The 23471-nt window shown below is 42.6% G+C and overlaps 2 long non-coding RNA genes across 4 annotated transcripts in view; one reads left to right on the forward strand and one right to left on the reverse strand.

Moving 5' to 3' along the window:
* The window catches only part of LOC144893994 (uncharacterized), a 49261-nt gene extending 37307 nt beyond the window's left edge, over nucleotides 1-11954 (forward strand). For all 3 annotated transcript variants that reach the window (XR_013624674.1, XR_013624676.1, XR_013624675.1), the window contains exon 2: nucleotides 10562-11954. This is a non-coding gene — a long non-coding RNA (uncharacterized LOC144893994). The remainder of the gene's footprint in view (nucleotides 1-10561) is intronic.
* The window catches only part of LOC144893995 (uncharacterized), a 68774-nt gene that overhangs the window by 15247 nt on the left and 30056 nt on the right, over nucleotides 1-23471 (reverse strand). The window lies entirely within an intron of this gene.

Below are 23471 nucleotides of genomic sequence, written 5' to 3' on the forward strand. Positions count from 1 at the left end.
ATAACCTTTAGTTGGTGATGTGGGGGAAAATAACCTTTAGATGGTGATGTGGGGGAAAATAACCTTTAGATGGTGATGTGGGGGAAAATAACCTTTCGATGGTGATGTGGGGGAAAATACCCTTTAGATGGTGATGTGGGGGGAAATAACCTTTAGATGGTGATGTGGGGGAAAATAACCTTTCGATGGTGATGTGGGGGAAAATAACCTTTAGATGGTGATGTGGGGGAAAATAACCTTTCGATGGTGATGTGGGGGAAAATACCCTTTAGATGGTGATGTGGGGGAAAATAACCTTTAGATGGTGATGTGGGAGAAAATAACCTTTAGTTGGTGATGTGGGGGAAAATAACCCTTAGTTGGTGATGTGGGGGGAAATAACCTTTAGATGGTGATGTGGGGGAAAATAACCTTTAGTTGGTGATGTGGGGGAAAATAACCTTTAGATGGTGATGTGGGGGAAAATAACCTTTAGATGGTGATGTGGGGGAAAATAACCTTTAGTTGGTGATGTGGGGGGAAATAACCTTTAGTTGGTGATGTGGGGGAAAATAACCTTTAGATGGTGATGTGGGGGAAAATAACCTTTAGATTGTGATGTGGGGGAAAATAACCTTTAGTTGGTGATGTGGGGGAAAATTACGTTTAGAGGGTGATGTGGGGGAAAATAACCTTTAGATGGTGATGTGGGGGAAAATAACGTTTAGAGGGTGATGTGGGGGAAAATAACGTTTAGAGGGTGATGTGGGGGAAAATAACGTTTAGAGGGTGATGTGGGGGAAAATAACGTTTAGAGGGTGATGTGGGGGAAAATAAGGTTTAGAGGGTGATGTGGGGGAAAATAACGTTTAGAGGGTGATGTGGGGGAAAATAACACATCCAAATAATAGTTTGTCAAATTTGTGCCTTTGGCCGACTCGGCATGCTCGTCGATCACAGACTTTGCTGGAATGGCACTCAGTGGAGAGCAAACCTCCGCCATGCTGAACAGTTTACGTTTTGTATTCCACTGATAGGCCGGATTTGGATTCGGACCTGAACCAAAATCTAATCGGCTTGTTCTTGTCACCGAATCAACTCATCCACCAAGTTTATTCATAACTCGTCCATAACTTTTTTGAATATCATGTCATACTAGACGACCCATGACCCGTTGGGTCAATGTTATTTAATATATAATTAAGGGGTTACCATGGTTACAGTGGGGGTCAAAGGTCAACCTATGGTGAAGATATATAATTTTCTCACACTTTCTAATAGAGAGGCAAAATGCCATATAAAACTAAATTTACTGGTTCTAATTGCTTTTATTTATCAATCCTCACATAGAAGAGCAGTTTTTAGTAATGAGCAGTGAGGAGAAGACCCCTCAGCCAATGATGCCACCCCGCAGCCAATGATGTGACCCCTCAGCCAATGATGTGACCCCTCAGCCAATGATGTGACCCCTCAGCCAATGATGTGACCCCTCAGCCAATGATGATGATGATGCTACCCCTAGACGACCCATGACCCGTTAGGTCAATGTCAGTTTGAATAGATATGAGAATAGAACTAAAGCGAACGCTGGACATCATCAGGGAGATTATTTGGGCCAGCAAGCCATAAGGCTCACCTCTCCAACGTTCTAAATCACTTACCTGTGACACGTGATTTCGGCCCTTATCTCCGATCACGTTGACGGAAATCACCACAGCATATCGTCAAGATCCCTCCAAAAGGCTCGTCTTTGTCACATACATCACGCAACGTGCGATCCACAGCCTCGAAACTCTCTCTCCTGATCATAGGACACTCATCCCACACGATGAGTTTTGTACTTCGAAAGAGGTCTGCGATAGTGGAATTTTTATCGATGTTGCATACGCCATCTTCCCTCGGTGTCAGAGGGATTTGGAACCTTGAGTGCGCTGTTCTTCCACCAGGCATGAGGGTAGCAGCTATGCCAGATGAGGCCACCGCAGGGGGCAACTTCTCCACTCGCTCTCACTTTAGAGAGAATCAGGTTAATAAGAAACGTCTTCCCTGTGCCTCCAGGCGCGTCAATGAAAATCATTGATGACTGATTCGTGCGGATGTTGCTATTCGCGTCCATAGACGTGAGGTGTGATTCGTTGTCCGCGTCCGTAGCGCCGTCGGAGGGTTGATACGACATTCTTCCTGCAAATAGTATTGTGTTTGTGCTATGGTTTTGCCGATCATCAAATGACAAATAAATTACATTGTGAAAATTAAAGATTTCAAATAAACCTATTTAAAGTGTATGCGCATATAAATAATAAAAAAAATCGAATAAATATCTCTCGGTAATTTCCTGAAACATATTTTACTTCCGGGTAATAATGTTGAATGAAATGACGAAGATATATACTGTATGCCTGTTATTTTAGGCGGTGTATTTTCGTATATCAACGTGGCGCGATTTTTAAAATATATCTCTGCAATTTCCCGTGTGTGCGTGAATGTTCTCAATTATTTCTTTTACCGAGTCTAAAACCATCGATAAAAATGAAATCAGATGGCGACTTAGATTGAAGATAAAGGCGTGAAACAGACTCAATGGCCTTGAAGATACAAGCCTTTCAGAATTCATTTCGTTCTATAAACGGAAACTTTCATCGGATTTTCTTCCCGTTTTTTTTTCAACCGAGTCTAAAACTATGTTAGCGACTGTGAAAAACGAAATGATATATCGAATTTGATTTGAAATAAAACTGAGAGAGAGAGCAAGACACCACGGGCCTACAAAACGCCTCAAAGCTATGCGAGTTAATAAAATGGTGGATATTACTACTCTCTCAAAGGGGTAAGCCACGCCCCCGGACCGATCGAATGTTACATACAAACACGCAAGATTTCAATTTTATAATTATATAGATATAGATAGATATAGATATAGATATAGATAGATATAGATAGATATCGCTTTTGGCCCGATCTCTCAATGGTGAAGAATAACTTAAAAATTAAATAATTCTTGTAGCCGAATCCATATTCAGATCTTCACCAAAATCGAAACGATTAGTCCTTTTCACACACACAACCGGTCCACTAAGTTTCGTCCAAATCCGTCAATAACTTTTTTGAGAGATTTTGTTCACAAACGGGCAAACGAACAGACAAACAAACAGACAGACAAGGGTGAAAACATAATCTCCATCCACCTTCGGTGGCTGAGATAATAATAACCACACGTCCAAATAATAATCACACATCCAAATAATAATCACACATCGAAATATTAACCGCACATGCAAATAATAACCACACATCCAATTAAAAATCACACATCCAAATATTAACCACACATAGAAATATTAACCGCACATCCAAATAATAATCACACATCCAAATAATAATCACACATCGAAATATTAACCGCACATGCAAATAATAACCACACATCCAATTAAAAATCACACATCCAAATATTAACCACACATAGAAATATTAACCGCACATCCAAATAATAATCACACATCCAAATAATAATCACACATTCAAATAATAATCACACGTCCAAATAATAATCACACATCCAAATAATAATCACACATCGAAATATTAACCACACGTCCAAATAATAACCACACATCCAAATAATAATCACACATCCAAATAATAACCACACGTCCAAATAATAATCACACATCCAAATAATAACCACACGTCCAAATAATAATCACACATCCAAATAATAATCACACGTCCAAATAATAACCACACATCCAAATAATAATCACACATCCAAATAATAACCACACGTCCAAATAATAATCACACATCCAAATAATAATCACACATCGAAATATTAACCGCACATGCAAATAATAACCACACATCCAATTAAAAATCACACATCCAAATATTAACCACACATAGAAATATTAACCGCACATCCAAATAATAATCACACATCCAAATAATAATCACACATTCAAATAATAACCACACGTCCAAATAATAACCACACATCCAAATAATAATTGCACATCCAAATAATAACCACACATCCAAATAATAATTGCACATCCAAATAATAACCACACATGCAAATATTAACCGCACATCCAAATAATAACCACACATGCAAATATTAACCGCACATCCAAATAATAACCACACATCCAATAATAACCACACATGCAAATATTAACTGCACATCCAAATAATAACCACACATCCAAATAATAACCACACATCCAAATATTAACCGCACATCCAAATAATAACCACACATCCAAATAATAGCCACACATCAAAATATTAACCGCACATCCAAATAATAACCACACATCCAAATAATAGCCACACATCCAAATAATAACCACACATCCAAATAATAGCCAGACATGCAAATATTAACCGCACATCCAAATAATAACCACACATCCAAATAATAACCACCCACCGCCTCCCCCACCCCACAAGGCAATTATCTCCATCCTTTTATCATCCACCCCCACCCACCATCCCACAAAGCTATCTACCCATCCTGTACTCATTTCCTCCCCCGCCCCCCCCTCCCCCCTTTTGCCTTATCTATCCACATATATCTCAAGTATAAGGTCTCTTTATGAACAGCATTATGCTGAAGATTCTATAATACCACATGAGTGTTAATCAATTTTCACTTCAACGACCGACATCTCTGGTTTCAAATAAATCTAATGACTGATATTGATTAAATAGCTTTTCTTCCAAGTCTTTTTACAATTTAACTGAACTGTGATAGCGACGTCAGCCAGTCACAGCGACGTCAGACAGTCACAGTGACGTCACACAGTCACAGCGAAGTCACACAGTCACAGCGACGTCACGCAATCATAATGACGTTTATTTTATTTTTTTAAACCACAAACTTGACTTGTCCTGTTTGTACTTCCCAGAAAAGCTCATGATGCAGGGACCAAGTTCAAAGCCTACACCTTGTGGATTTGTCCTACCTTTCATTATGTCCTTGTAGTTCATGTACAAGTCCATTGCGACCTCCTTATGTGCTTATCCTACACGTAATATATGTACAAAGCTCCACCATGAACCTTAGACACCATAAATAAATATTAAATTTAATGATTTACCCAAGTTGTGTGAATGCTTGTTATTGTCAGAGCTGCTAAGAATTTGGACTTCACCACTACCAAAGATGATAATATACAACAACAACAACAACAACAGGCATTTTAACCATTTTCCCTGCCAGAGCGGGGGTTAGCCTTGCGGTCCCCATGACAATCTTCTCCATTTTGCCCTATTTTCTGCATCTCCCCTTGTTAACCCCCTTGCCCGCATTTCTTCTTCGACCATCTTTAGCCAAGTCTTTCTCGGTCTTCCCCGTCCTCTACTTCCTTCTACATTCATTTCCATCACTCTTCTCAACCAGTCACTTTCATCCTTCCTCAACACATGACCAAACCATCTCAACCTGTTTCTCTTCACAGCATCAATCACAGGCTCTATTCTCATCACCTTTTGCAATTCATCATTTGTCTTCCTCTCTCTCAACGATACTCCGCACATCCACCGAACAATTCGCATTTCCACCCTTTCCAGCCTTCGTTGCTGCTCCACGTTCATTACCCATGTCTCGTTCCCATAAATCATAACTTCTCACACATGCAGCGTACACCTTCCCCTTCAGCTTCAACAACATTCCCCTCCTCGTCAGCACGCCACTCCGTTCCCGAAACTTCTTCATGCACATCTCACTCTAGCAACCGTTGCCGAGTCTGATCCACCTTCTCCATTCAGCATGTCTCCTAGGTAGCAAAATGTTTTCACACCTTTCAGCTTCACGCCGTCTTCAAGATCTAACTCAACATCTCCATCTGCAGCTCCCTCTGTGCACACCTTACACTTGAATGTAGCTGCCACACTGGTTAATGACCCTCTCAAACCACTACATTTTTGATGAACCCACTCAGCGCACATTGCACATTGAATGGAGTTCACTCCGACACCCTTCCTGCACACAGCACACGGCCACTTCCCAGTTCTTTCCACTACACCACATGCTTTACCACTTGCCATCAACTTCGTCTTTCCGATATTCACCTTCAGACATTTTGCCTCCATACATTCCTTCCACTCGTTCATCTTCTCCTTCAATCCATCCATTACTCTCCCCAATCAACACCAGATCATCTGCATACAACAACTCCCATGGTAAACCCTCCTTTACGTTCCGAGCCAACACCTCCATCACAGCTACAAATAGTAGTGGACTTAATACCGACCCCTGATGCACTCTCACCTTCACCTCAAACTCACCACTGTTCCCATCCTTCGTCCTTACAGCTGTGCGCGCTCTCGTACATTGCCATTACTACTCTGATCAACCATTCCTCCACTCCTAACTTCCTCAATGCCCATGTCACTACTTCGCATAGAAACCTATCGAATGCTTTCTCCAGATCAACAAACCCAAGAAATAACTTCTTCCACTTCTCCATGTACTTCACCTGCAACTGCCTTGAATAAAAAGTGTGTCTGTCGTTCCTCTTCCTGGCATAAATCCAAACTGTATTTCGTCGATCTTCATTTTCTTCCTTATCCTCCTCTCCAACACCCTTTCCAATACCTTCATTCCATGCCCCATTAACTTTATCGCTCAATACGAGCCACAGTCCAGAGGGTCACCTTTCCCCTTGTATGGAGGGACGAGAATACTCAGTTCCCAAACCACTGGAATGCGGCCTTCTTTCACCACCAGATTACAGATCTCTATCATTCTCTTCACACCCCAACTTCCTGCTGTCTTCAACATATCTCCCACAACTCCCGTCGGCCCTCCCGCTTTTCTACTTTTCATTGCTTTTATCGCTTCCTCAACTTCCTTTTCAGTTATCTTCTCTGCCAGTCCTGAAACTGGATTACTCTCTATGTTGCCATCCCATTCATTCTCTGCATTCAACAGCATTTCCATATATCTCTTCCATCTTCCTTTAATTCCATCTGGGTCCACAACGATTTGTCCCACTTCATCCTTAAAGCAACTCACCCCCATCACATCACACCTCTCTTTCTCTATCTGCTTTGCAATCCTGAATACCGCTCTCTGACCCTTTTCCAAATCCAAGCGTTCTCCGAACATTTTCTTACATGCCTCCTGCGCCTTTGCTACCTCTTTCTTTGCAGCCTTCTTGGCTGCCTTATAACTTTCATGCTCTGCTGTTTCTGCTCCCGTACCCTTCGCCTTCTGCCACTCCTTGAACTTCTTCCTCTTCTTGTCAATCCTCTTTCCAACTTCATCATCCCACCACCATGTTTCCGAGTGCCTCGGTGATCCTTTTGTCCATCCACATACCTCACCAACGTCTCCCAACAGACTATCTTCCATTGACATCCAACCACGTTCAAGCTCAACCACATCATCCTCTACCCTACTCAGCCTCTCTTTTAATGCCTCCCTCACTGTCACCTCTTTCAACCTCCACACCTTCATTCTCTGTTGGTACTTCACCCACCGAGCTCTCCTCGCACCTTTCACCCTTATGTCGCAGACAACCAAGTGGTGCTGTGAAACAGCCTCCTCCCCCAGAATCACCTTTATGTCCTGGAGGTGCCCCCTATCTCGCCTACACACCATCAAGTAGTCAACGGTTGTCGTCGACCCACCTGACGTGTATGTAACAAGCTTATTGTCCGCTTTCTGGAACTGAGTATTACAAATCAACAAACCAGCTCCATCAGCAAACTCCAAAATCCTTTCACCTTCTCCATTCCTCACACCATATCAGTAACCCCCATGAACTCCCTCAAAACCATCCATACTCCTTCCCACATGTCCATTCAGGTCTCCTCCCACCACAACAACTTCCTCATCTTTCATGTTTTCCATCAGCTTCTCTATTGCATACCAGAACTTGTCCTTCTCTTCATCGCTCCGACCGACCTGCGGAGCATATCCCGAGATGACGTTCACCAAGAGCTTTCCAATCATCATTTTCACCATCATCAACCTTTCACTCACTCCAGTCACACTCACCACACTGTCTACAAACTCCTCAGGAAGCAGGACACCAACACCATGCCAGCCTTCTGGGCACCCTTGCCACACAAACTTGCATTTCTGTCCCTGCCTACCCTTCACCATTCTCACACCACTTCCCTTCCATCTCGTCTCCTGCACACAACATATGTCCACTCTTCTTCTGACCAATACTTCCACCACTTCTCCTGATCTCCCTGTCATTGTCCCTACATTCCATGTCCCAAACCTCAGAAACTGATCTCCACGTCGGGCATCAGACGTTTCGTCGTCATAATTGGAGTGATTTCCACCCTTACTTCGATCGGGTTCCCCACCTTGAGTTTTGACGAGAGGGGGTGAGGACTCCCACGGGGTACTTCGGGCTTTACTTTGCCCATATGTAATTGTAATTGTCATGGTTCCCTTTTTGAGGCAATGTTTTATGGCAGGTTGCCCTTCCTGACGCCAACCCTTTTAGTCGCCTCTTCCGACACGCAGGTATACAGTGTGCCTATTCTAAACCGGGTACACACCGGGCAGAGAGGATAATATAGCAGAGCAAATTCACTCTGGGATTCACCCAAACGTTTGGGTTTTCCAGCCTTATAATTACTGCCTTTCCACAACACAGCAGCACAGTGGGCACACGTACAGGTAGTTGTGGTGCAACGCACTGCACATTTACTGTATGGTAATAAAGTGAGTTTCCAAAATGCTACAGGTCTGGTTTTTCACGTCACCTGCCCAAAGAATTTTAATGATGCTTGTTGTGACATCATATTGGTTTATTAGTCTCGTCATGATTTTACAAAAATAGATTATACATTCATAGGTGAAGCAGTGATGTCTAAAGTTAATGCACATTTTACAATGAAACTAAGGATTACATTTGGAAAATGTTGTCCCATTCCACCCACCATGGAGCTGATTCCTTTACTCATTATTACCCCATGGGTGCGCAAAACGGGTAAAGCAGTTGGTTCACTTTGTCTGTGCGTGTGTCTGTCTGTCTACAAACGTCAGTTTGTGATCGAGGAACAACTTCATTTCAATTGAATTTTATTTTTTGAACACGAATGGGAGCATTAATCGGAACACAGACCTGCAGTTTAGCAGTACTTTGGCTCTGATTTTGGCAAATTGTACGAATCTCGTCCTGAGCACGCATGCACACAGTGGAGTAAGGTAATTCTTCTGGTCTGTCTGCCGGTGTGGCAGTCAAACAAAATTGAAAATCATTACAAACAGGAAACTTCGTGTTTTTAAGAATGTCATAAAGGACACAAACAACAGACACGAATAACGGATGTAAGGTGTTAAATAAGGTGATGTAAAAGACAGAGCATCAACGGTGGTAAACATCCAATTCAATATTGTTGTTGTTTTTTTTTCCTACAACCTTTAAAACTTATCATTTTATTTCAATTTAATTCTATAATTTAACATCATCTTACTATAATTCACCAAATGTCTGTCCGTCCATTCGAAGGTACCGCAAAAATGGCTCAACCGATCGCAACGATATTTTGGGTGGGTATTCCTGGGACCCCTGGGAGTAAAATAGGCTATATTGTTTTTCCAAGTTTTCCAATTTTCCAGTTTTTCCAAACACGATGGATTAATATTTACTGATATGAACAGTGATGTGGCTTTTGTTGAAATTCTACGTACCAGGAGAGAGTAGATCGACTCCTGACGAACCCTTCCTATATAAACGTGCGGCTCTGAAGAAACACGGCAGCGTGTGCAAAGCGACTGAGAAACAGGTGTAGCGGCCGCTTCCGTGTTACAGATTCGGCACGCACTCTTCACACATAAACGTGCGACTGAGAAAGACATGTAGCAGCCGCCTCCGTTTTGCAGAATTCAATCTTTTTTCAAAATGGGCGCCATGTACTGTTTAGATTTTGATGATTTGCGTGTGATATGATTCAACAGATGTTTATATGAATCGTTTAAAATAAAAAAAAGCCTTCCATTTCTGATATTTTGCCTTTTCATTCGGGCCTCCCAATTGAAGCCCCGCCCATAGGGCGGGTACCGTTGCTAGTAGAACACAAATCACCTTCTTGGCACTTAAAAAACCTTTAGTTTAGCAGTACTTGGACAAAATATTATGGGATTTTACGTCATCCTTGCCAATTAAATTTGCAACTCGCTCTCTCAGACAAAATGGCGGTTTTGTTGGGAATATAGATCTTGCTCAGAAACGCAATAAGCAGCAGTTTTAAAGACCCCCCCCCCCATACCATCCCCATGTCCTTTTTTCTCAAGACTGTGTGGAGTAAAGTGCTCGGAGGGATGTACACACCGACACATTATTCTCCGTAGTGTTCAAATATATCCTCCCATTCAAATAAAATAATGATTTTAAAGATCGCTTTAAAAATTCCAGAAGTTTAGTGCTATTGATGTAGTCTAATACACCACCCTATTTAACATGTCCAAGTACTACTAAACAGAAGGGTTTTTGAAGTGCAAAGAAGGCGCTTTGTGTTCTGCAGTGTTCAGGTATCTGCAGAGTGGTCACAAAGTCCCTATGTATAATAATGTGCCCTCTGTTACTTATTTGTTTTATTTGTTTTCCAGGTACGGCTTCAGCAATGATGGACACCAGTGAGTACACAATTGAAGAGAGACTGATTACTTGTGTTTGGGTTCACGACCGCGCGTGAGAAGGAGTAAGTTTTGAAGACACAAGGACAAGATTTTCGCAGACGTTCAATAAGCCAGCTCCGACGTGTAACACGATGCGGGCATGGGAGAAGAAGGCTTTTTCAACAGGGAGTGTCCTTGATTTGACTTGATTTAGAGCAAGGCTCTTCTGCAGCGATTTTCCCACCATTAGATCAAGACGAAGCGTATTTTTCTTCGGACGAGTGTGCTATTTACCTCAGCAATCGATCCAGGAATGTTTATTTTTGGTGCAAAGAAAATCCTCATTTTTATGAGGAAATTGAACAGCAACCTCCTCATGTCAGGATGTGGGCAGCAATTTCAGAAGATCACTTGATAGGGCCATATTTTTTCGATACAGGTGTTAATCACACTGCTTATTAGTCCCGCCAGGGAGTAATGCATTCGATCGTGTCCGTCCGTGTGTGTGTGTGTGTGTGTGTGTGTGTGTGTGCGTATGTTCGTGTGTTTGTGAACAAGATATCTGGAAAAGTTCTGAACGGATTTGGATGAAAGTTGGTGGGATGATTGCCCTTGGGATAAGGAAGAATTGATTAGTTTTTGGTGAAGCTCAGGATATTATTCCGGATCAAGGAATTTTTTGGGGAATTTTTTTCTGTTTTTCTGCATTAAAGCTTTTATTCTTATTCTTAAATGATGTTTTTCTCCTCTAATTCCGAGATATATCAAAATAAATTCTCTGACAGGGCCTACTTTCTTTTTCATTTATTGTTTTGGGGAGAGGGGATGTTAAACAAAACGTATTATTCCAACTTGACCCACGGCGGGAGTATGCGCTCTACTGAGTGACGTTCGAGTTTGAACTTGCTTCAGACGTGGTTTGTTCCACAACTGCGTGAGAGAGTTCTCGAGGCAACAGCTATCCTGCAACAAGATGGTGCACCAGCACATTCTGCTCTCGCAGTTAGAGAATATCTCCTCGACAAATTCAGTGGACGATGGATCTGAGATGGTGTGGCCTCCTCAAAGTCCGGACTTAACAACATGTGACAACTCGCTTTGGGGCATTGTGAAAGAGGACATTTCTCATCTCCACCCAACAACAGTTGAAGACCTCAAAACAGCTGTCAGGAGCTGCTTTTATGACCTCCATCCCTAAACATGGAAGATGTCCAGAATAACATGGAGAAAAATTCAAATTTGTGCAGAGAATGGAGGGGAGCATACAGATAAATTATAACTAAATTCAAACTGCGTGCATAGGGACTTTGTGGCCAATCTGTAATTCAATTTGAATAAATCAAAGATTGTAAAAGTCGTATTAATAAATTAATTCCAGAATTTACCACTGTGTTACCACCATTGACGCAGTGTCTGTTACATCACTTATCTAACATGTCACATTAGTTATTCGTGCCTGTCATTTGTGTCCTTTATGAGGTCTATAAAAATAGTAACCTTCCTGTTTGGAATGATTTTCAATTGCAGGCAGACAGAGTAAAAAAATGGCACCAGTGTTTGAAGGAAGCGGTTCAGTTTGGCGTTTTTAATGTGAATAGGCAATGCCTAGAAAACGAAACCCTTTTGAATTACCCTTAAGAATCCTCTAGAATTATCCTTTAGAACCCTTTATAATGATCCTTTAGAACCCTTTATAATTATCCTTTAGAACCCTTTAGAATTACCCTTTAGAATCCATTAGAATTACCCTTTAGAATTACCCTTTACAACCCTTTGGAATTACCCTTTAAAACCCTCTAGAATTACCCTTTAGAACTCTTTCGAATTACCCTTTAGAATCCATTAGCATTACCCTTTAGAATCTATTAGAATTACCCTTTAAAATTACTCTTTGGAATTACCCTTTAAAACCCTCTAGAATTACCCTTTAGAATTACCCGTTGCAACCCTTTGGAATTGCCCTTTAGAATCCATTAGAATTACCCTTTAAAACCCTGTAGAACTCTTTAGAATTACCCTTTAGAATCCATTAGAATTACCCGTTAAAATTACCCTTTATAATTACCCTTTAGAACCCTCGAGAATTACCCTTTCGAATCCATTAGAATTACCCTTTAAACCCCTGTAGAACTCTTTAGAACTACCCTTTAGAATCCATTAGAATTACCCCATAGAATCCTTTCGAATTCAACACGGTGGGTCAGAAACGTTTTTCTTCATTTTTGATTGATGGATGGAAGGACATAGCCAAATATTAAAATGCTTCTCTGCTTAAAGAAGTTATCTCACTCCTCTCTGTGCATGTGCGAGCTACAAATTCAGACACAAAGTACTCTTAAACGGAAGATTGGTTTTCCGATTCGCGTTCAAGATACAACATTAAATTTAAATAAGTTGTTCCGTGATCATAAACACATTTACAGACAGATGGACGGACAGGAACCATATTGCTTAACCCCACTTTATGCTTCACGGGCACAGGGTAATTATAACAATGGGAAGACGATCAAAGTACAGTAATATTGCCCAAATCAGAAAGAGCAGCCATTATGTGCACTTCTGCACAGGTTATTATTAAACGCTAAAAAAAAAAGTGATTGTAATTATTTTTTCAAGCATAATCATCATTATCGTGACAACATAATAATTATCAAGGGTGTGTCGTCATGGTAGATTCGTATAACCTGGTTCATTATCAAAGGGGTTTACGGGACGAGGGTCCTCGATCTCCGGAGGGTAAGAGGTAGGCTCGTTGGTAGTGACGGTAAATGAAGGACAGAGTGGTGGATGCAAGTTGTGAATGTCACCACCACGGTAATCGGACGTTGTCCCCAAACATACTTTGAGAGGTTCATTTTAATTTCTTGATATCTGCATGAGTATTCAAGGTGCATTTGCCTGCACAACTAAGTACTTCCATTGCTAATTGTCATCACATTATAGAAGAAACGATCACTTGCTTGTCAGAGGACTCTGGCTGACATATGAGGGGAGTTCTGAAAGTTCTACCAGCATGATACTCACAATAGTCCAAGACACGCAAACGATTTTACTTTACAAAGTACATGATATATTTATTATCTTCCGTATAAAACACAATGTCAGTTTGTGTGTTTGTACAAATGTCTGTCCCCCTACGTAAGGGTAGGTTTTAAAGGCCAATATGACTGTTAACACGAATGTGTGTTCACTGCGATCTATTTTTGGAGGATAAAACAAACTCGGAAAAACATTTTCCATGAAAGAGAAATTATGTCTCTTCTATTGGAATTGGAGCTGGTGTCTTTTTTATAACAATAAATACAAGGCGCAGGGAGGTGAAATTCGCTGCACGTGATGCGCAACGCACACAGAGTAAAACGAGTGTTCATTTACATCCGTATGATGTCTAATAAACAAAGAAGATATAAGAACACCTGACACTAGGCCGAGGCTTCAGACTTTGGCACGCTCACGCGGCTGCACCGTCAAATAAACGATGACAAGCCGTCATTTTGACGGCCTTTTTACTAGTTCATCATAATGGAGGCCTGCACTCGTGACAGAGCTGTGGGGGTGTTCATGACGAGTCGAGAAATGTCTCGAGGCTCAACCAGTCTTGCACGGGTCTCCATTCCATCTTGGATACTCCCCCTGATACGACTGCACAATACGACAGCACAATACGACACCACAATACGACAGCACAATACGACAGCACAATACGACACCACAATACGACAGCACAATACGACACCACAATACGACAGCACAATACGACAGCACAATACGACACCACAATACGACAGCAAAATACGACACCACAATACGACAGCACAATACGACACCACAAGACGACACCACAATACGACAGCACAATACGACAGCACAATACGACAGCACAATACGACAGCACAATACGACACCACAATACGACAGCAAAATACGACACCACAATACGACACCACAATACGACACCACAATACGACACCACAATACGACAGCACAATACGACACCACAATACGACAGCACAAAACGACACCACAATACGACAGCACAATACGACACCACAATACGACAGCACAAAACGACACCACAAGACGACACCACAATACGACAGCAAAATACGACACCACAATACGACAGCACAATACGACAGCACAATACGACACCACAATATCACACCACAATATGACACCACAATACGACACCACAATACGACAGCACAATATGACACCACAATACGACACCACAATACGACACCACAATACGACAGCACAATACGACACCACAAGATGACACCACAATACGACACCACAATACGACACCACAATACGACACCACAATACGACACCACAATACGACAGCACAATACGACAGCACAATACGACACCACAATACGACACCACAATACGACACCACAATACAACACCACAAGACGACACCACAATACGACAGCACAATACGACAACACAATATGACAGCACAATACGACAGCACAATACGACACCACAATACGACAGCAAAATACGACACCACAATACGACACCACAATACGACACCACAATACGACACCACAATATGACAGCACAATACGACACCACAATACGACAGCACAAAACGACACCACAATACGACAGCACAATACGACAGCACAATACGACACCACAATACGACACCACAATACGACAGCACAATACGACACCACAAGACGACACCACAATACGACAGCACAATACGACAACACAATACGACAGCACAATACGACAGCACAATACGACACCACAATACGACAGCAAAATACGACACCACAATACGACACCACAATACGACACCACAATACGACACCACAATACGACAGCACATTACGACACCACAATACGACAGCACAAAACGACACCACAATACGACAGCACAATACGACACCACAATACGACAGCACAAAACGACACCACAATACGACACCACAATACGACAGCAAAATACGACACCACAATACGACAGCACAATACGACAGCACAATACGACACCACAATACGACAGCACAATACGACAACACAATACGACACCACAATACGACAGCACAATACGACACCACAATACGACACCACAATACGACACCACAATACGACAGCACAATACGACACCACAATACGACACCACAATACGACACCACAATACGACAGCACAATACGACACCACAATATCACACCACAATATGACACCACAATACGACACCACAATACGACAGCACAATATGACACCACAATACGACACCACAATACGACACCACAATACGACAGCACAATACGACACCACAATACGACACCACAATACGACACCACAATACGACACCACAATACGACACCACAATACGACACCACAATACGACAGCACAATACGACAGCACAATACGACACCACAATACGACACCACAATACGACACCACAATACGACAGCACAATACGACAGCACAATACGACACCACAATACGACACCACAATACGACACCACAATACGACACCACAATACGACACCACAATACGACACCACAATACGACAGCACAATACGACACCACAATACGACAGCACAATACGACACCACAATACGACAGCACAATACGACACCACAATACGACACCACAATACGACACCACAATACGACACCACAATACGACAGCACAATACGACAGCACAATACGACACCACAATACGACACCACAATACGACAGCACAATACGACACCACATTACGACACCACAATACGACACCACAATACGACACCACAATACGACAGCACAATACGACAGCACAATACGACACCACAATACGACACCACAATACGACACCACAATACGACAGCACAATACGACACCACAATACGACACCACAATACGACAGCACAATATGACACCACAATACGACACCACAATACGACACCACAATACGACACCACAATACGACACCACAATACGACACCACAATACGACAGCACAATACGACAGCACAATACGACACCACAATACGACACCACAATACGACAGCACAATACGACACCACAATACGACACCACAATACGACACCACAATACGACACCACAATACGACAGCACAATACGACAGCACAATACGACACCACAATACGACAGCACAATACGACACCACAATAGGACACCACAATGCGACACCACAATACGACAGCACAATACGACAGCACAATACGACACCACAATACGACAGCACAATACGACACCACAATACGACAGCACAATACGACAGCACAATACGACAGCACAATACGACACCACAATAGGACACCACAATGCGACACCACAATACGACAGCACAATACGACAGCACAATACGACACCACAATACGACAGCACAATACGACAGCACAATACGACAGCACAATACGACACCACAATAGGACACCACAATGCGACACCACAATACGACACCACAATGCGACACCACAATACGACACCACAATACGACAGCACAATACGACACCACAATACGACAGCACAATACGACACCACAAGACGACACCACAATACGACACCACAATACGACAGCACAATACGACACCACAATTCGACACCACAATACGACACCACAATACGACAGCACAATACGACACCACAATACGACACCACAATACGACAGCACAATATGACACCACAATACGACACCACAATACGACAGCACAATACGACAGCACAATACGACACCAGAATAGGACACCACAATATGACACCACAATACGACACCACAATATGACACCACAATACGACACCACAATACGACACCACAATATGACACCACAATACGACACCACAATACGACAGCACAATACGACACCACAATACGACAGCACAATACGACAGCACAATACGACACCACAATACGACAGCACAATACGACAGCACAATACGACACCACAAAGACAGCACAATACGACACCACAATACGACACCACAATACGACACCACAATACGACACCACAATACGACAGCACAATACGACACCACAATACGACAGCACAATACGACAGCACAATACGACAGCACAATACGACACCACAATACGACACCACAATACGACAGCACAATACGACACCACAATACGACACCACAATACGACAGCACAATACGACAGCACAATACGACACCACAATACGACACCACTATACGACACCACAATACGACACCACAATACGACAGCACAATTCGACAGCACAATACGACACCACAATACGACACCACAATACGACACCACAATACGACACCACAATACGACAGCACAATACGACACCACAATACGACACCACAATACGACAGCACAATACGACAGCACAATACGACACCACAATACGACACCACAATACGACAGCACAATACGACACCACAATACGACACCACAATACGACAGCACAATACGACACCACAATACGACACCACAATACGACACCACAATACGACAGCACAATACGACACCACAATACGACACCACAATACGACACCACAATACGACAGCACAATACGACACCACAATCTTCTTATGGATTACCATCACAAATCTTTGTGATGTCTTTGTGATTACCATTACCATCACAATCATCACATGTCTTCTTATGGACATTGTTCCATCACAATCCCACGACCAAAGTAAAATCAGCAGGTAGGAGCAGGAGTTATTCACCAACCCCGTTATATAATATTGCCTCCTCCATCAATACCCATCACGTCATGATCGTATCGTTTTATCATTCGCCATACATCGATGGTCACGTGACGGACCACACGTTTTCACCGTGCACGTGATCAGCGGTGTGCAGACGCAGTCGCTTAGTTTAACCTGTATAGATCATTGTTGATGACGTCATCAGTGAGACCACTAATTGCTTTGACTCGAGTTTGTAGGTTGTGGTGAAGAGGCTGCAGTGAGTCGTGCACAATATGGGCCTCCGTAAGCAAGGTCGCCATGACTGCTCATTTATAAGGCATCCAGGTGGCGAGCTGTTGTTATATGAGCCAAGTGGACCCGTTGGTAGTCGTGCAATCACCTCTTGATGTCTGACTCGGCCCGTGTACGAGGGAAGTGATGTCCGTCCGAGCGGTTATCTCCGGTTAACCGGCTTCCTTCCCTCGGGCTGGGCCTGAGACTCGGGGATAAGCGGCGCCGCGGAATGAAATCTCTTCCCTTCACTCGGGTTTCATTCCTTCGGCTGTCGGGGTGTCGGCCATCTTGGGCACAGAGCGCACGACCGCACTCTCGGAGGTTTCGAAAGGCCAATAAAGAGGACAATCTATCTGTCTGTATCGATCCGACTTTGCACCTGATTGTACAACGTCCATGATTCCATTTATGGCTTGGTAAATGTTTCTTCTTCCTCTCTAAACAAGCATGGCCGTTAGAGACATACACTACCTTATGCAAGCAATGAGGATCACAGATGAAATGTGAATCAAATCTGCTCTTTATGGTGGTGGATCCTCTTATGGTGGTGGATCCTCCTCCTAGGTCGTAGATCTTCTTTAACGTGGTGGATCCTCCTCATAGGTTGTGGGTCCTCTTTATGGTGGTAGCTCCCCCTCATAGGTCGTGGATCCTCTTTATAGTGGTGGCTCCTCATAGGTCGTCGATCCTCTTTAACGTGGTGGATCTTCCTCATTGGTTGTGCATCCTCTTTATGGTGGTGGATCCCCCTCATAGGTTGTGGATCCTCTTTATGGTGGTGGCTCCCCCTCATAGGTTGTGGATCCTCTTTATGGGGGTGGATCCTATTTATAGTGGTGGATCCTCCTCGTATGTCGTGGATCCTCTTTATAGTGGTGGATCCCTCTCAAAGGTCATGGATCCCCTTTATGGTGATAGATCCTCCTCATAGGTCGTGGATCCTCTTTAAGGTGATAGATCCTCCTCATAGGTCGTGGATCCTCTTTATAGTGGTGGATCCCCCTCATAGGTCGTGGATCCCCCTCATAGGTCGTGGATCCCCCTCATAGGTCATGGATCCTCTTTATGGTGCTAGATCCTCCTCATAGGTCGTGATCCCCTTTATAGTGGTGGATCCTCAAATACTGCTCTGAGGATCATGACGTCCATTAATGACGCATTGTGGATGAACTTGCTTTTGGCTGATTCACGCTTTTCTTTCAGTGGTTAACCCGTCATTGTGACGTCAATGGTTGGTCAATTTATTAACTAATGTCTTTTTCCCCCTTCTCTTTCCCTTGGTTGTATACTTCTCACTTTGTCTTGGTTTGAGCTCCCCTTCCTATTCCTGTTCTCTAATTTCCAGATACATTTTGTCCTTTTCCCATAATTTCTGGTGCAGTCCTTCCGAGCATGTGAACTGCGCTTTGCAATCCTTCCGAGTCTCGAATCTATCATCGTGCTCGTGACGTCCAACTAATCTGTCCAAGACTGATTGTTGTTGGAAGATTTTATCAACCCATTATGCCAATGATACTTTTTCTGCGAGTTGAGCTCAGAGGTTGCGTACTCGCTCCTAAGCCGTCAGATGTGGGTTAGATTCCCAACACCACTTTAAACTTCCATCCTGGTGCCTCGCGAGACACCTATTTAGGTGTATGATCGGTAGGATGAACGAATGTGCTGTTATTTGGGGAGACGTCAAGCCACCTGTCCCTCTGCTAACATTTCCCGGTGGACGTTGAAGATCCCACATTGTCTTTCGAAAAGAGCATGCCACTGTGTGCCGGGCCTGAGCAGTGCACCTCTGCGTCTCAGTAGTGATGCAACCTGTACTATCAATCCTTAATTGAGTCCATTGAAGAGCCGACCTTTGGGTGGGTATTTTTGAGTGAAGTCCCTCGAAGGGTTATCTTGAACATGGTCCTGGTGTTCTGCAGGGATTGCAGTTTTACATAACCGAACTCCTGGTGAGGTGAGGTGAGGTTTTTGAAGGTGAGGTTTAGCCCAATGTTTGAGATGCCTTCCTTGTATCCAAGTATGAAATCTACGTGTGCTGGGATTCAGACAAAAGTGCTCAATCTCTTTACAAGGCACACATTGAGCACCCCAGCTAGAGAAGAGCCCCGACGTTCACAACGAGAATGAAAATAAACACGTGCTCTACCAGGTAATAGAAAACCTCATTGGTTTGTGTAATCAGTCCTTGTGTTCCCCGCAGGACATGGACCATCATAACCTAAATATGGCTTGCTGCTATGGGCAAGCTTGGGTTAGGGTTAAAGTTAGGGTTAGGCTTATTAAGATGTGAGGATTAGGGTTATTCGGGTTAGAGTTAGGGTTAGGCTTATTAAGATGTGAGGGTTATTAGGGTTAAAGTTAGGGTTAGGCTTATTAAGATGTGAGGATTCAGGTTATTAGGGTTAGAGTTAGGGTTAGGCTTATTAAGATGTGAGGATTAGGGTTATTCGGGTTAGAGTTAGGGTTAGGCTTATTAAGATGTGAGGATTAGGGTTATTCGGGTTAGAGTTAGGGTTAGGCTTATTAAGATGTGAGGGTTATTAGGGTTAGAGTAAGGGTTAGGCTTATTAAGATGTGAGGATTCAGGTTATTAGGGTTAGAGTAAGGGTTAGGCTTATTAAGATGTGAGGGTTATTCGGGTTAGAGTAAGGGTTAGGCTTATTAAGATGTGAGGGTTATTAGGGTTAGAGTAAGGGTTCGGCTTATTAAGATGTGAGGATTCAGGTTATTAGGGTTAGAGTAAGGGTTAGGCTTATTAAGATGTGAGGATTCGGGTTATTCGGGTTAGAGTTTGGGTTAGGCTTATTAAGATGTGAGGATTAGGGTTATTCGGGTTAGAGTTAGGGTTAGGCTTATTAAGATGTGAGGGTTATTAGGGTTAGAGTAAGGGTTAGGCTTATTAAGATGTGAGGATTCAGGTTATTAGGGTTAGAGTAAGGGTTAGGCTTATTAAGATGTGAGGGTTATTCGGGTTAGAGTAAGGGTTAGGCTTATTAAGATGTGAGGGTTATTAGGGTTAGAGTAAGGGTTCGGCTTATTAAGATGTGAGGATTCAGGTTATTAGGGTTAGAGTAAGGGTTAGGCTTATTAAGATGTGAGGATTCGGGTTATTCGGGTTAGAGTTTGGGTTAGGCTTATTAAGATGTGAGGGTTATTAGGGTTAGAGTTAGGGTTAGGCTTATTAAGATGTGAGGATTCAGGTTATTAGGGTTAGAGTAAGGGTTAGGCTTATTAAGATGTGAGGATTCAGGTTATTAGGGTTAGAGTAAGGGTTAGGCTTACTAAGATGTGAGGGTTATTAGGGTTAGAGTTAGGGTTAGGCTTATTAAGATGTCAGGGTTATTAGGGTTAAAGTTAGGGTTAGGCTTATCAAGATGTGAGGATTCAGGTTATTAGGGTTAGAGTTAGGGTTAGGCTTATTAAGATGTGAGGATTCAGGTTATTAGGGTTAGAGTAAGGGTTAGGCTTATTAAGATGTGAGGGTTATTAGGGTTAGAGTTAGGGTTAGGCTTATTAAGATGTGAGGATTCAGGTTATTAGGGTTAGAGTAAGGGTTAGGCTTATTAAGATGTGAGGGTTATTAGGGTTAGAGTTAGGGTTAGGCTTATTAAGATGTGAGGATTCAGGTTATTAGGGTTAGAGTAAGGGTTAGGCTTATTAAGATGTGAGGGTTATTAGGGTTAGAGTTAGGGTTAGGCTTATTAAGATGTGAGGGTTATTAGGGTTAAAGTTAGGGTTAGGCTTATTAAGATGTGAGGATTCAGGTTATTAGGGTTAGAGTTAGGGTTAGGCTTATTAAGATGTGAGGATTCAGGTTATTAGGGTTAGAGTAAGGGTTAGGCTTATTAAGATGTGAGGGTTATTAGGGTTAGAGTTAGGGTTAGGCTTATTAAGATGTGAGGATTCAGGTTATTAGGGTTAGAGTAAGGGTTAGGCTTATTAAGATGTGAGGGTTATTAGGGTTAGAGTTAGGGTTAGGCTTATTAAGATGTGAGGATTCAGGTTATTAGGGTTAGAGTAAGGGTTAGGCTTATTAAGATGTGAGGGTTATTAGGGTTAGAGTTAGGGTTAGGCTTATTAAGATGTGAGGGTTATTAGGGTTAAAGTTAGGGTTAGGCTTATTAAGATGTGAGGATTCAGGTTATTAGGGTTAGAGTTTAGGGTTAGGCTTATTAAGATGTGAGGATTCAGGTTATTAGGGTTAGAGTTAGGGTTAGGCTTATTAAGATGTGAGGATTCAGGTTATTAGGGTTAGAGTTAGGGTTAGGCTTATTAAGATGTGAGGATTCAGGTTATTAGGGTTAGAGTTAGGGTTAGGCTTATTAAGATGTGAGGATTCAGGTTATTAGGGTTAGAGTTTAGGGTTAGGCTTATTAAGATGTGAGGATTCAGGTTATTAGGGTTAGAGTTTAGGGTTAGGCTTATGAAGACGTGAGGGTTATTAGGGTTAGAGTTAGGGTTAGGCTTATTAAGATGTGAGGATTCGGGTTATTTAGCTTAGAATTAGGGTTATTAAGTTATGAGGATTCATTTATTAAGTTATCATGAAGAAAAGGATTTCAATAAATCCAACTACGGTGGATTCTGGCTTCCGGGAACTCCTGGAAGGGGTGTGATGCAACAAAAAAGGTCGGTTTGTGTGTGGGTACATGGGCGCACGTGGCGAAACTGCAAACGCCAACCTGTGATACTGCTTATCCTTGCACGGAGGGCAGAATCTCCCATGAGGAATCTTTTTTTGTTCTTGTTCCATAGATTAGCCTTCAGAGCTATGCTGAGGAAACGGAAAGCCCCGTTCACCCCCCCAAAAAAACAGGGACGAGGAGACCTCAGAGGTTGTTTCCTGCCGTGACCTGTGTGTAATGCATACCCTAGGCCTAAACAGTTTCATCAATACAAAAAAGAGAGGGGGAGGGTGAAAATGATTTTTTTTTGATCTTCCTCTTAATGTGTTGTATAT

Source organism: Myxine glutinosa, chromosome 10 (genome assembly GCF_964187855.1).
Source record: "Myxine glutinosa chromosome 10, kmMyxGlut1.1, whole genome shotgun sequence".
NCBI classification, from domain to species: Eukaryota; Metazoa; Chordata; class Myxini; order Myxiniformes; family Myxinidae; genus Myxine; species Myxine glutinosa.